The sequence below is a fragment of the Bubalus bubalis genome, chromosome 13 (genome assembly GCF_019923935.1).
Source record: "Bubalus bubalis isolate 160015118507 breed Murrah chromosome 13, NDDB_SH_1, whole genome shotgun sequence".
Classification (NCBI taxonomy): Eukaryota; Metazoa; Chordata; class Mammalia; order Artiodactyla; family Bovidae; genus Bubalus; species Bubalus bubalis.
In genome coordinates, this window is record NC_059169.1 from 1 (window position 1) to 15,217 (window position 15,217).

A 15,217-nucleotide genomic window follows, 5' to 3' on the forward strand; every position below is an offset into this window, starting at 1 on the left:
ACCTAACCCTAACCCTAACCCTAACCCTAACCCTAACCCTAACCCTAACCCTAACCCTAACCCTAACCCTAACCCTAACCCTAACCCTAACCCTAACCCTAACCCTAACCCTAACCCTAACCCTAACCCTAACCCTAACCCTAACCCTAACCCTAACCCTAACCCTAACCCTAACCCTAACCCTAACCCTAACCCTAACCCTAACCCTAACCCTAACCCTAACCCTAACCCTAACCCTAACCCTAACCCTAACCCTAACCCTAACCCTAACCCTAACCCTAACCCTAACCCTAACCCTAACCCTAACCCTAACCCTAACCCTAACCCTAACCCTAACCCTAACCCTAACCCTAACCCTAACCCTAACCCTAACCCTAACCCTAACCCTAACCCTAACCCTAACCCTAACCCTAACCCTAACCCTAACCCTAACCCTAACCCTAACCCTAACCCTAACCCTAACCCTAACCCTAACCCTAACCCTAACCCTAACCCTAACCCTAACCCTAACCCTAACCCTAACCCTAACCCTAACCCTAACCCTAACCCTAACCCTAACCCTAACCCTAACCCTAACCCTAACCCTAACCCTAACCCTAACCCTAACCCTAACCCTAACCCTAACCCTAACCCTAACCCTAACCCTAACCCTAACCCTAACCCTAACCCTAACCCTAACCCTAACCCTAACCCTAACCCTAACCCTAACCCTAACCCTAACCCTAACCCTAACCCTAACCCTAACCCTAACCCTAACCCTAACCCTAACCCTAACCCTAACCCTAACCCTAACCCTAACCCTAACCCTAACCCTAACCCTAACCCTAACCCTAACCCTAACCCTAACCCTAACCCTAACCCTAACCCTAACCCTAACCCTAACCCTAACCCTAACCCTAACCCTAACCCTAACCCTAACCCTAACCCTAACCCTAACCCTAACCCTAACCCTAACCCTAACCCTAACCCTAACCCTAACCCTAACCCTAACCCTAACCCTAACCCTAACCCTAACCCGAACCCTAACCCTAACCCTAACCCTAACCCTAACCCTAACCCTAACCCTAACCCTAACCCTAACCCTAACCCTAACCCTAACCCTAACCCTAACCCTAACCCTAACCCTAACCCTAACCCTAACCCTAACCCTAACCCTAACCCTAACCCTAACCCTAACCCTAACCCTAACCCTAACCCTAACCCTAACCCTAACCCTAACCCTAACCCTAACCCTAACCCTAACCCTAACCCTAACCCTAACCCTAACCCTAACCCTAACCCTAACCCTAACCCTAACCCTAACCCTAACCCTAACCCTAACCCTAACCCTAACCCTAACCCTAACCCTAACCCTAACCCTAACCCTAACCCTAACCCTAACCCTAACCCTAACCCTAACCCTAACCCTAACCCTAACCCTAACCCTAACCCTAACCCTAACCCTAACCCTAACCCTAACCCTAACCCTAACCCTAACCCTAACCCTAACCCTAACCCTAACCCTAACCCTAACCCTAACCCTAACCCTAACCCTAACCCTAACCCTAACCCTAACCCTAACCCTAACCCTAACCCTAACCCTAACCCTAACCCTAACCCTAACCCTAACCCTAACCCTAACCCTAACCCTAACCCTAACCCTAACCCTAACCCTAACCCTAACCCTAACCCTAACCCTAACCCTAACCCTAACCCTAACCCTAACCCTAACCCTAACCCTAACCCTAACCCTAACCCTAACCCTAACCCTAACCCTAACCCTAACCCTAACCCTAACCCTAACCCTAACCCTAACCCTAACCCTAACCCTAACCCTAACCCTAACCCTAACCCTAACCCTAACCCTAACCCTAACCCTAACCCTAACCCTAACCCTAACCCTAACCCTAACCCTAACCCTAACCCTAACCCTAACCCTAACCCTAACCCTAACCCTAACCCTAACCCTAACCCTAACCCTAACCCTAACCCTAACCCTAACCCTAACCCTAACCCTAACCCTAACCCTAACCCTAACCCTAACCCTAACCCTAACCCTAACCCTAACCCTAACCCTAACCCTAACCCTAACCCTAACCCTAACCCTAACCCGAACCCTAACCCTAACCCTAACCCTAACCCTAACCCTAACCCTAACCCTAACCCTAACCCTAACCCTAACCCTAACCCTAACCCTAACCCTAACCCTAACCCTAACCCTAACCCTAACCCTAACCCTAACCCTAACCCTAACCCTAACCCTAACCCTAACCCTAACCCTAACCCTAACCCTAACCCTAACCCTAACCCTAACCCTAACCCTAACCCTAACCCTAACCCTAACCCTAACCCTAACCCTAACCCTAACCCTAACCCTAACCCTAACCCTAACCCTAACCCTAACCCTAACCCTAACCCTAACCCTAACCCTAACCCTAACCCTAACCCTAACCCTAACCCTAACCCTAACCCTAACCCTAACCCTAACCCTAACCCTAACCCTAACCCTAACCCTAACCCTAACCCTAACCCTAACCCTAACCCTAACCCTAACCCTAACCCTAACCCTAACCCTAACCCTAACCCTAACCCTAACCCTAACCCTAACCCTAACCCTAACCCTAACCCTAACCCTAACCCTAACCCTAACCCTAACCCTAACCCTAACCCTAACCCTAACCCTAACCCTAACCCTAACCCTAACCCTAACCCTAACCCTAACCCTAACCCTAACCCTAACCCTAACCCTAACCCTAACCCTAACCCTAACCCTAACCCTAACCCTAACCCTAACCCTAACCCTAACCCTAACCCTAACCCTAACCCTAACCCTAACCCTAACCCTAACCCTAACCCTAACCCTAACCCTAACCCTAACCCTAACCCTAACCCTAACCCTAACCCTAACCCTAACCCTAACCCTAACCCTAACCCTAACCCTAACCCTAACCCTAACCCTAACCCTAACCCTAACCCTAACCCTAACCCTAACCCTAACCCTAACCCTAACCCTAACCCTAACCCTAACCCTAACCCTAACCCTAACCCTAACCCTAACCCTAACCCTAACCCTAACCCTACCCTAACCCTAACCCTAACCCTAACCCTAACCCTAACCCTAACCCTAACCCTAACCCTAACCCTAACCCTAACCCTAACCCTAACCCTAACCCTAACCCTAACCCTAACCCTAACCCTAACCCTAACCCTAACCCTAACCCTAACCCTAACCCTAACCCTAACCCTAACCCTAACCCTAACCCTAACCCTAACCCTAACCCTAACCCTAACCCTAACCCTAACCCTAACCCTAACCCTAACCCTAACCCTAACCCTAACCCTAACCCTAACCCTAACCCTAACCCTAACCCTAACCCTAACCCTAACCCTAACCCTAACCCTAACCCTAACCCTAACCCTAACCCTAACCCTAACCCTAACCCTAACCCTAACCCTAACCCTAACCCTAACCCTAACCCTAACCCTAACCCTAACCCTAACCCTAACCCTAACCCTAACCCTAACCCTAACCCTAACCCTAACCCTAACCCTAACCCTAACCCTAACCCTAACCCTAACCCTAACCCTAACCCTAACCCTAACCCTAACCCTAACCCTAACCCTAACCCTAACCCTAACCCTAACCCTAACCCTAACCCTAACCCTAACCCTAACCCTAACCCTAACCCTAACCCTAACCCTAACCCTAACCCTAACCCTAACCCTAACCCTAACCCTAACCCTAACCCTAACCCTAACCCTAACCCTAACCCTAACCCTAACCCTAACCCTAACCCTAACCCTAACCCTAACCCTAACCCTAACCCTAACCCTAACCCTAACCCTAACCCTAACCCTAACCCTAACCCTAACCCTAACCCTAACCCTAACCCTAACCCTAACCCTAACCCTAACCCTAACCCTAACCCTAACCCTAACCCTAACCCTAACCCTAACCCTAACCCTAACCCTAACCCTAACCCTAACCCTAACCCTAACCCTAACCCTAACCCTAACCCTAACCCTAACCCTAACCCTAACCCTAACCCTAACCCTAACCCTAACCCTAACCCTAACCCTAACCCTAACCCTAACCCTAACCCTAACCCTAACCCTAACCCTAACCCTAACCCTAACCCTAACCCTAACCCTAACCCTAACCCTAACCCTAACCCTAACCCTAACCCTAACCCTAACCCTAACCCTAACCCTAACCCTAACCCTAACCCTAACCCTAACCCTAACCCTAACCCTAACCCTAACCCTAACCCTAACCCTAACCCTAACCCTAACCCTAACCCTAACCCTAACCCTAACCCTAACCCTAACCCTAACCCTAACCCTAACCCTAACCCTAACCCTAACCCTAACCCTAACCCTAACCCTAACCCTAACCCTAACCCTAACCCTAACCCTAACCCTAACCCTAACCCTAACCCTAACCCTAACCCTAACCCTAACCCTAACCCTAACCCTAACCCTAACCCTAACCCTAACCCTAACCCTAACCCTAACCCTAACCCTAACCCTAACCCTAACCCTAACCCTAACCCTAACCCTAACCCTAACCCTAACCCTAACCCTAACCCTAACCCTAACCCTAACCCTAACCCTAACCCTAACCCTAACCCTAACCCTAACCCTAACCCTAACCCTAACCCTAACCCTAACCCTAACCCTAACCCTAACCCTAACCCTAACCCTAACCCTAACCCTAACCCTAACCCTAACCCTAACCCTAACCCTAACCCTAACCCTAACCCTAACCCTAACCCTAACCCTAACCCTAACCCTAACCCTAACCCTAACCCTAACCCTAACCCTAACCCTAACCCTAACCCTAACCCTAACCCTAACCCTAACCCTAACCCTAACCCTAACCCTAACCCTAACCCTAACCCTAACCCTAACCCTAACCCTAACCCTAACCCTAACCCTAACCCTAACCCTAACCCTAACCCTAACCCTAACCCTAACCCTAACCCTAACCCTAACCCTAACCCTAACCCTAACCCTACCCTAACCCTAACCCTAACCCTAACCCTAACCCTAACCCTAACCCTAACCCTAACCCTAACCCTAACCCTAACCCTAACCCTAACCCTAACCCTAACCCTAACCCTAACCCTAACCCTAACCCTAACCCTAACCCTAACCCTAACCCTAACCCTAACCCTAACCCTAACCCTAACCCTAACCCTAACCCTAACCCTAACCCTAACCCTAACCCTAACCCTAACCCTAACCCTAACCCTAACCCTAACCCTAACCCTAACCCTAACCCTAACCCTAACCCTAACCCTAACCCTAACCCTAACCCTAACCCTAACCCTAACCCTAACCCTAACCCTAACCCTAACCCTAACCCTAACCCTAACCCTAACCCTAACCCTAACCCTAACCCTAACCCTAACCCTAACCCTAACCCTAACCCTAACCCTAACCCTAACCCTAACCCTAACCCTAACCCTAACCCTAACCCTAACCCTAACCCTAACCCTAACCCTAACCCTAACCCTAACCCTAACCCTAACCCTAACCCTAACCCTAACCCTAACCCTAACCCTAACCCTAACCCTAACCCTAACCCTAACCCTAACCCTAACCCTAACCCTAACCCTAACCCTAACCCTAACCCTAACCCTAACCCTAACCCTAACCCTAACCCTAACCCTAACCCTAACCCTAACCCTAACCCTAACCCTAACCCTAACCCTAACCCTAACCATAACCCTAACCCTAACCCTAACCCTAACCCTAACCCTAACCCTAACCCTAACCCTAACCCTAACCCTAACCCTAACCCTAACCCTAACCCTAACCCTAACCCTAACCCTAACCCTAACCCTAACCCTAACCCTAACCCTAACCCTAACCCTAACCCTAACCCTAACCCTAACCCTAACCCTAACCCTAACCCTAACCCTAACCCTAACCCTAACCCTAACCCTAACCCTAACCCTAACCCTAACCCTAACCCTAACCCTAACCCTAACCCTAACCCTAACCCTAACCCTAACCCTAACCCTAACCCTAACCCTAACCCTAACCCTAACCCTAACCCTAACCCTAACCCTAACCCTAACCCTAACCCTAACCCTAACCCTAACCCTAACCCTAACCCTAACCCTAACCCTAACCCTAACCCTAACCCTAACCCTAACCCTAACCCTAACCCTAACCCTAACCCTAACCCTAACCCTAACCCTAACCCTAACCCTAACCCTAACCCTAACCCTAACCCTAACCCTAACCCTAACCCTAACCCTAACCCTAACCCTAACCCTAACCCTAACCCTAACCCTAACCCTAACCCTAACCCTAACCCTAACCCTAACCCTAACCCTAACCCTAACCCTAACCCTAACCCTAACCCTAACCCTAACCCTAACCCTAACCCTAACCCTAACCCTAACCCTAACCCTAACCCTAACCCTAACCCTAACCCTAACCCTAACCCTAACCCTAACCCTAACCCTAACCCTAACCCTAACCCTAACCCTAACCCTAACCCTAACCCTAACCCTAACCCTAACCCTAACCCTAACCCTAACCCTAACCCTAACCCTAACCCTAACCCTAACCCTAACCCTAACCCTAACCCTAACCCTAACCCTAACCCTAACCCTAACCCTAACCCTAACCCTAACCCTAACCCTAACCCTAACCCTAACCCTAACCCTAACCCTAACCCTAACCCTAACCCTAACCCTAACCCTAACCCTAACCCTAACCCTAACCCTAACCCTAACCCTAACCCTAACCCTAACCCTAACCCTAACCCTAACCCTAACCCTAACCCTAACCCTAACCCTAACCCTAACCCTAACCCTAACCCTAACCCTAACCCTAACCCTAACCCTAACCCTAACCCTAACCCTAACCCTAACCCTAACCCTAACCCTAACCCTAACCCTAACCCTAACCCTAACCCTAACCCTAACCCTAACCCTAACCCTAACCCTAACCCTAACCCTAACCCTAACCCTAACCCTAACCCTAACCCTAACCCTAACCCTAACCCTAACCCTAACCCTAACCCTAACCCTAACCCTAACCCTAACCCTAACCCTAACCCTAACCCTAACCCTAACCCTAACCCTAACCCTAACCCTAACCCTAACCCTAACCCTAACCCTAACCCTAACCCTAACCCTAACCCTAACCCTAACCCTAACCCTAACCCTAACCCTAACCCTAACCCTAACCCTAACCCTAACCCTAACCCTAACCCTAACCCTAACCCTAACCCTAACCCTAACCCTAACCCTAACCCTAACCCTAACCCTAACCCTAACCCTAACCCTAACCCTAACCCTAACCCTAACCCTAACCCTAACCCTAACCCTAACCCTAACCCTAACCCTAACCCTAACCCTAACCCTAACCCTAACCCTAACCCTAACCCTAACCCTAACCCTAACCCTAACCCTAACCCTAACCCTAACCCTTACCCTAACCCTAACCCTAACCCTAACCCTAACCCTAACCCTAACCCTAACCCTAACCCTAACCCTAACCCTAACCCTAACCCTAACCCTAACCCTAACCCTAACCCTAACCCTAACCCTAACCCTAACCCTAACCCTAACCCTAACCCTAACCCTAACCCTAACCCTAACCCTAACCCTAACCCTAACCCTAACCCTAACCCTAACCCTAACCCTAACCCTAACCCTAACCCTAACCCTAACCCTAACCCCTAACCCTAACCCTAACCCTAACCCTAACCCCTAACCCTAACCCTAACCCTAACCCTAACCCTAACCCCTAACCCCTAACCCTAACCCAATTCTAACCCTAACCCCTAAACCCTAACCCTAACCCTAACCCTAACCCTAGCCCATAAGTAAGGAATTTATTTCTTCAAGGCTGTAGTCTCTTCCAATCCTCTCTTCTGAGAGGATATTGTTTGAGAGGAAACCGAGTGGGATCTCAGAGGACAATGATGACCGGTTCAGCTTGGTGGGCTCGTCCAGCTATCCCCTGGTCCCACACCAGGGGTTAATGTTGTCTTCCCATAGTTTTTGGTCCCTCTCTATTGAAGGTGTAATGGGTTCTTCAGTGGTAACCAGGAGCTGTAGAGCTCTAGGTGCTGAAAAACTTCCCATCACAAGGGTGGTCCCCAGTTTAGTGAGCATATCTCTTCCCAATAAGGCAGTAGGACACTCAGGGACCACCAGAAACTGGTGGGAAAATATTTGTCCATCCCAGCAACAAAGAAGTGCTTGGGTGAATCTTTTAGTAGTTGCTTTTCCTGTAGCACCCAAAATGGTACAGATTTGGGAGGAGAAGGCTCCGGAGTAGGAGATCAAGACAGAGTAGGTAGCCCCTGTGTCAACCAAGAAACTCTCAGACCTACCTGCCACATCCAGTTGCACCCTTGGCTCCAGCCCCGTGACGGTTATCTGTGACAGGCGGGCTGGCTGGAGCAGCCGCTTCAGTCCTCTTGAACCATCGTGAGGGTAGGCTTGGCGCTTGACCTTGAGGCTCTTGGGTCCGGAGGGCAGAGTGCCACCCAATGTCCCAGTTGATGGCATTTGTGGCAAGCCCTTCTAGGAGACTTGTCACAGTTTGGACACTCTTTGGCCCAATGCCCCGCCTGTCTACAGATCAGCCATCTGTCTCCTGCCTTGTCCTTCAAGGACTCAGGGATTGCCATAGGACTTCTCTGGAGGGCGGCCAGCATCTGGGCATGCCTTTTCTCTTTCTTTCTCTCCTTCTCCTGGGCCTTGGCCTCCTTCTCCTGTTCTCTGTTATAAAAGGTATTGGTGGCTGTCTGGACAATCTCGTCTAAAGAGGCAGCAGGGTCCTGCTGTTGTAGCTGTTGTAACTTAATTCTGATATCTGATGCACACTGGGACAGAAATTTGTCCTTTTAAATCACCTATCCCTCGTAAGAGTCTAAGTCCAGATTGGTAAACTTTTGGAGTGCCTCTTTTAGCCTTTCCAGAAAGGCAATGGGGTTCTCATTGGGGTCCTGAGTTATTGTTGAGACTGGGCACAGTCCCAATAGGCTTTTTTGTTTTCATGATGAACTTCCTTAGGGGTGAGTCTTTCTGAAGCTTATCCTACCCAGAACTGTTGCAACCCGAAAGCCAGGCGTCCCCGGGTCAGGGTGCAGATCCCCAGGCAGGCTGAGGCATGACAGCCTCCTAGAGATTGAATCCCCGGGCAGGTTGAGGGTGACGGCCTCCCAAGAATTGGGTCCCTGGGCAGGTCGAGGCATGATGACCTCCTGGGACCCCTGGGACTAGTGGATCCCCGAGCAGGTTGAGGTGTGACAACCTTTTGAGGACCAGATCCCTAGGCAGGTCAAGGCGTGATAACCTCCTGGGACCCCCGGACTGGAGTTTGGGCATCCCCAAGGTCTCCAGTGTGACCAGTGCTGGGTAGAATTAAGGGGTTTGTAACTCATTGCTACTTTGCCCACTGTGGATGGGAATAGATATGATGTAAGCTCATCCTACCTAGTACTGTTGCAACTGGAGAGCCAGGCATCCCCGGGTCAGGGTGCAGATCCCCAGGCAGGCTGAGGCGTGACAGCCTCCTAGAGATCGAATCCCCGGGCAGGTCGAGGCGTGACAGCCTCCGGAGAATTGGGTCCCTAGGCAGGTCGAGGTGTGACGACCTCCTGGGACCCCTGGGACTAGTGGATCCCCAAGCAGGTTGAGCCGTGACAACCTTTTGAGGACCAGATCCCTAGGCAGGTCAAGGCATGATAACCTCCTGGGACCCCCAGACTGGAGTTGGGCGTCCCCAAGATCTCCAGTGTGACCAGTACTGGGTAGGGTTAGGGGGTCGGATATTATAGAGTAGTTCCCTCCCAAGGCCAGCTATTTTCTGGTTGTCTCTCCAGAAGATTATAGAGGCAACCTTGTGGGTCTGGATGGGGCTCAGGAAAAGAGCATGAAACAGGAGGGAAGGGGCAAGAGCACAACCTTTGAAAGACTGACAAAGCACAAGGGTATAATGTAAACCAATTAAAATCAATTGGGTCCAAGATGACAGGTCAAATTCAAGTAAACCTTAATCCCCAATCTATAAGCCAACAGACACACCCAGAGGTGGCAGGACAGCTCCAAGGCAATAGAGGGAGGAGTGGGTGGTTCCCCAAAGGCTGGGATGATCCTCCCACTCATTAGCATATGAATTCCACCCCCTCACAAAACCTAGCCAGGCCTAATTCCAGGGCCCCGGCCCTTGCCCTCGGCAATGGTTCACATCCTGAAGAGTGGCTTCTCTCTGGATCCTAACAAATCCACCTCTTTGTCTCTCAATGAATTTTTGCAATGAGACATCAGAGCCTGAGTCTCATTAGTTTTGGCCAGGCTTGAGTCCCAGGAGAGAGCTGAAGGACAGGAGGAAAAAGCAGTGGGAAAAACGTGCCAAGGAATCCCCTTCATAGCCCACCAGAAAATTTGTTAAGTATAGACTACCAACTGAGCCACCACGGAACAGAAAGAGTGCACAATAAGTGGACTGCACTTGAAACATCCCAAAACCTTCCCCCACACTGTCTGTCAAAAAATTGTCTTCCAAAAAAACTCCCGAGGTCAAGGAAGGAACTTCAAGTGTACTCAGCTGTCCCAGGTTGCTGGCTTAGGGAGATGCTGAAGCAGGGGTGTCCCAAGAGGTAGACCCTCCCTTGTGTGAGGTCCTCAACAGACCACCGATGGCCTTGGTGATGATTGGAGAGATTTGTTTCATTTTTTTTTTAATAACCTTGTGGGATAAACTTAAAACTTAGCAATTGTTACAGCCTTCCTAAGAAAAAGTTTTCTTTCTTTACTGATCCGTGAAGTACCAACTATGATGATCACTGTTCTAATATACCTCACAGTGTTGCTGACACTATGGATATAATTGTGTGAAATTGAACTTGTTCAATAAAAATGATGAAGCATCTGCCCTGTGGCCAGCACTTTCCAAGGGTTGGAGAGGAAATTAAATACTCCATAAGATGCACAGCTGGTAGGCACATTCTTTAAAAAAAGCCTTTTACATTTCCACCAATAGTTTATTCTCAATGTCAACACTTGCCAATCAATGACCATGCTGGGTAGGAAGCTCATTAAAAACCCAGGAGCCAGGGTTCCTGGAAGGATATCCCATTCTCCCTTAGACAGTCCTCCACCCTCAGTGTCCTCATCTGTAAAATCATGGACAACTTACTATAATTCATTCCTGGAACCCAAGCTTATTGAGAGGGATGGGAAATATTACTCCAAGTCCTGGATGATAGACCAGATTTAAAGAAAAATATGTCATTGCTGCTTTTCGGTCAAACAGACAAATACAATGAAGGAAGGAGTCCCTGGCCCTAAGGGATTTGCCTAGGGGTCTAGTCTGGAAAGTTCTTACACATCAGATGGCTCCAAGCTGGATTTCCACAAACAAGAACATCCATGCAAAGGACAAGCCTGCAGAGCTCTGTGCCCCTCAGCCACAGGAAGAGACTGCCTCCCTACAGCCAGCAGCATTTACAAGTGACCTTCTAAAGCCTTCACCAAACTACAGGGGCACCTCTGGGCTTTCTGTTTCCCTCACTTTTCTGACTCTTTTCTTAAAAAAAAAAAAAAAAAAAACGCACATTTCTCCATAGAATGCCACAGTGGAAGGAAAATATGCCTTCAATTTTTAGACCTTAATTTGCAAAAAAACTTGGAGCTTTTTTTTTTTTAATTAAAGCACCACATAATTAAAAAAAAAAATTTACACGTTCTATTTATTCAGTTCTAAAACACCACACTTACTGCACAGGGTCCCCATGGAAAGGCCCCCTCTCAGCAGGACAACCACAGATTCCACCATGAAAGGGCAACAAGGTGCCCTCCTCCCTTCTTTTCTGCCTGTGTAGCCACCAGGTGTTTAAATCCATGCACCCTACTAAGTTGCTAGGGTGCAATTCGTGGACCCTTCCCCTTTCCCATCCCAGCAGGTGGTCAAGGGCCCACTGGGCTGCAAACTGCCGGTAGCAGGGCTGGGTCAGTCGGCCAGAGTAAGGGTTGTGGAGTCTCAGCAGGTGAAATCACCAGGCAGGATAAATCCCTTGGACTTCCTGGGGACCTCGCTGCAGGCACTGGGCTGCTTTCGAAAACCGCGCGGGTCTGAGCTTTATGCGAAGGGGTAAAGTGGTAAAGGCCTTGACCCCAATGGCGAGGCCTTTCTGCGACCGCCAGGTTAGGGGGCTCCGAGACTGTGCCAACAGAGAGGGCGGAATACGTGGTTCCCTGCTCCACCCTGTGCCACCGAGCCCCAGTTCCTTTACCTGTGGTCCACACCTCTCCACTCCGCTCACTGGATGCCGATCGATGGGGACCCAGGAGCCCACGAAATGGGCATTCCCAGCCGCAATGGCGACCCCTGAGACCTAGGACCCACAGCCTAGGAGCTCGGAGGAGGTGCGCTCCGCCCCCGACGCGGGCCAGGCGTGCTCCGCGCATACGCCCACTGCCAGGAGAGCCCGCGAGCCTCGCTATTGCCGCCAGGTGAAATCCATCCAGGAGCAAATCCACCCCACCAAGACAACCCAAGCTTTTTATCAGCTGTGAAGTGAAGTCGTTCAGTCGTGTCCGACTCTTTGTGACCCCATGGACTGTAGCCTACCAGGCGCCTCCATCCATGGAATTTTCCAGGCAAGAGTACTGCAGTGGGTTGCCATTTCCTTCTCCAGGGGATCTGCCCAACCCAGGGATCGAACCTGGGTCTCCCACACTGCAGGCAGACGCTTTACCATCTGAGCCACCACGGAAGCCCCACGCGCTAGGTACCTGGAAAGGGGGAGGCGAGCGAGCGGCACGGCGCGCCCCACGGGCCACCGCCCCTATGTCAACCAGCACCGCGTCTCTGCCCGCGGCCGCCCGCGGGCCTAGGCGCTGCTGGCCCGTGACGCTTGGGGGCCCGGCCTTGCGCTGGTCGACTGCCGCCCCCGGAGGTCCCCACCGACGCCAGACGACCACCCCCACGTCCCCCCGAAACGGGGCAGACCCCTCCCCCGCCACCTGGTGGGGATTTAAAAACCTGGTGGCCACCCAGGCAGAAAAGAAGGGAGGAGGGCACCTTGCTGCCCTTTCATGGTGGAATCTGTGGCTGTCCTGCTGAGAGGGGGCCCTTCCATGGGGACCCTGTGCAATAAGTGTGGTGTTTTAGAACTGAATAAATAGAACGTGTAAATTTTTTAATTAAATTTTTAATTTAAAAAAAAAGCTCCACCCGTACGGCCGCACCCCCCACCCCCGACCTCTCCCCTCAACCACCGGGGTCCCCTGCCCGCGCCCCAGGCACCCTTCTCCCCCCACCCCCACGGGCAGAGGGAAGGGGCTCCGAAAGGGAGCGTGGCGCCAAGCGGGCAAGGGACACGACAGAAGTGAGAGGGCGAGAGAACCGGACAAGACAGCCGCGGGACGCGTGGGGAAGGGGGCTTGGGAGCAAGCCCCGAGGCTCGGAGGGCGTGGGGAGGCGCCTGGCGACCGCGCGGCAGGCCCAGAGCAGCGGACGACCGACGACCGGCTGAGGCAGACCAGTCTAGGGCCAGCGGCGGGAGGCGACGGGCAAGCAAGCGGCCCCGCGGCGGGGAGCCGCCACCCGTCACGCCGCACAGCCCGCGAGACGCGACCGGAGGATCCGCGCCATGAGGTCCGCGGCCGGGGGGGAGGCAGTCGTGGCCGGCGCCACGGGCAAAGGCGCGTGGGGTGGGGTGGGCGCGCGCTGAGCACCCACTCCCCCGCCCCGAACTCTCGGACCCAACCTCGAAAGAACGTGGCAGGGTGGTCGGGCGGAAGAGGGACACCGGAGACGACGCCACCGGGCGCAGGGCAAGGGTGGCGCCCGGCCGGGGATGGAGGCGCGGAGGGGCGGGCGGGAAGGCGGAGGAGAGCCGCCTTTCCCACCCGACCCCTACTCTGCACTCCGTCCCCCACCTTCTCGCGCGGCCCCTCATCCCCTACCACCGGAAAGGCCACTGGGCCCAACGCCCGCCCGGGGCGCGCCGCCTTCCAGACGTTTTTCCCTCCCTACCTTCCCATCCCGCGCCGCACGCTTGGAGGAGAGGCTCACGAGGCGGGCAGGGAAAGGCGAGGCCGCGGGGCGGGGCGGTCCCACCGCGCCGCTCTCGGAGCCGACTACGTTAAAGATCCTTCCGCAGGTTGACCTACGGAAACCTTGTCAGCTGATCTGTCTATAATTCAGTGTTAGGGTTAGGAAAAGGGTTAGGGTTAGGGTTACAGAAATACAGATGACCTGACCTAGGATGGACATGATATTCTATAGAACCAGAGAAAATTGGTTAAAATAAATTTTTTTTTTCTCTTGGAAACTGTAAAGCTGGTTCTTTTGCATATGCAATTAAAAACAATTAGCTTGTTAAAAAGGCCTGCCTAGGGCAAAGCTTGAAGTTAACCCTTTCCTTGAAAAACACTGCCCACTTTACCTGAGACCTTCAGTTCAGTTCAGTTCGGTCGCTCAGTCGTGTTCGACTCTTTGCGACCCCATGAATTGCAGCACGCCAGGCCTCCCTATCCATCACCAACTCCTGGAGTTCACTCAGATTCACGTCCATCGAGTCAGTGATGCCATCCAGCCATCTCATCCTCTGTCGTCCCCTTCTCCTCCTGTCCCCAATCCCTCCCAGCATCAGAGTCTTTTCCAATGAGTCAACTCTTCGCATGAGGTGGCCAAAGTACTGGAGTTTCAGCTTTAGCATCATTCCTTCCAAAGAAATCCCAGGGCTGATCTCCTTCAGAATGGACTGGTTGGATCTCCTTGCAGTCCAAGGGACTCTCAAGAGTCTTCTCCAACACCTGAGACCTTAGCCTTCCGCAAATGAGAACTTCAAGCCCCCACACCCCAAAAGGGAGGTCAAAGAAATATTTTAAATCTTAGGCGGAAAACTAGAAGATCTCTGTCTGTCTGTCTGTGTGGATTTATGTATGTCTCAGTGTGAGTCTTCTGTTTTTTGATAATATTGCTGAAGTTGTGAGTTCTTATTTAAATAATCGAAAGAAAAGGAAGCCCTTACAAACCAAACAATTCTAAATACAATAAAAAATTGACCTAAATGAATTTTAGATTTATGTGAACTGGGAAATAATCAATATTAAATATATAGTATTTTTTTTCTAATATAGGCATTTCTGAGAGTCATTAACATTAAGCATAAAAATTTCATTGTGCCTAGGTTTATTATAAGTTAAATATTGCTGTATTGTTATATCTGTCACAAACTTGTCAACAAAAT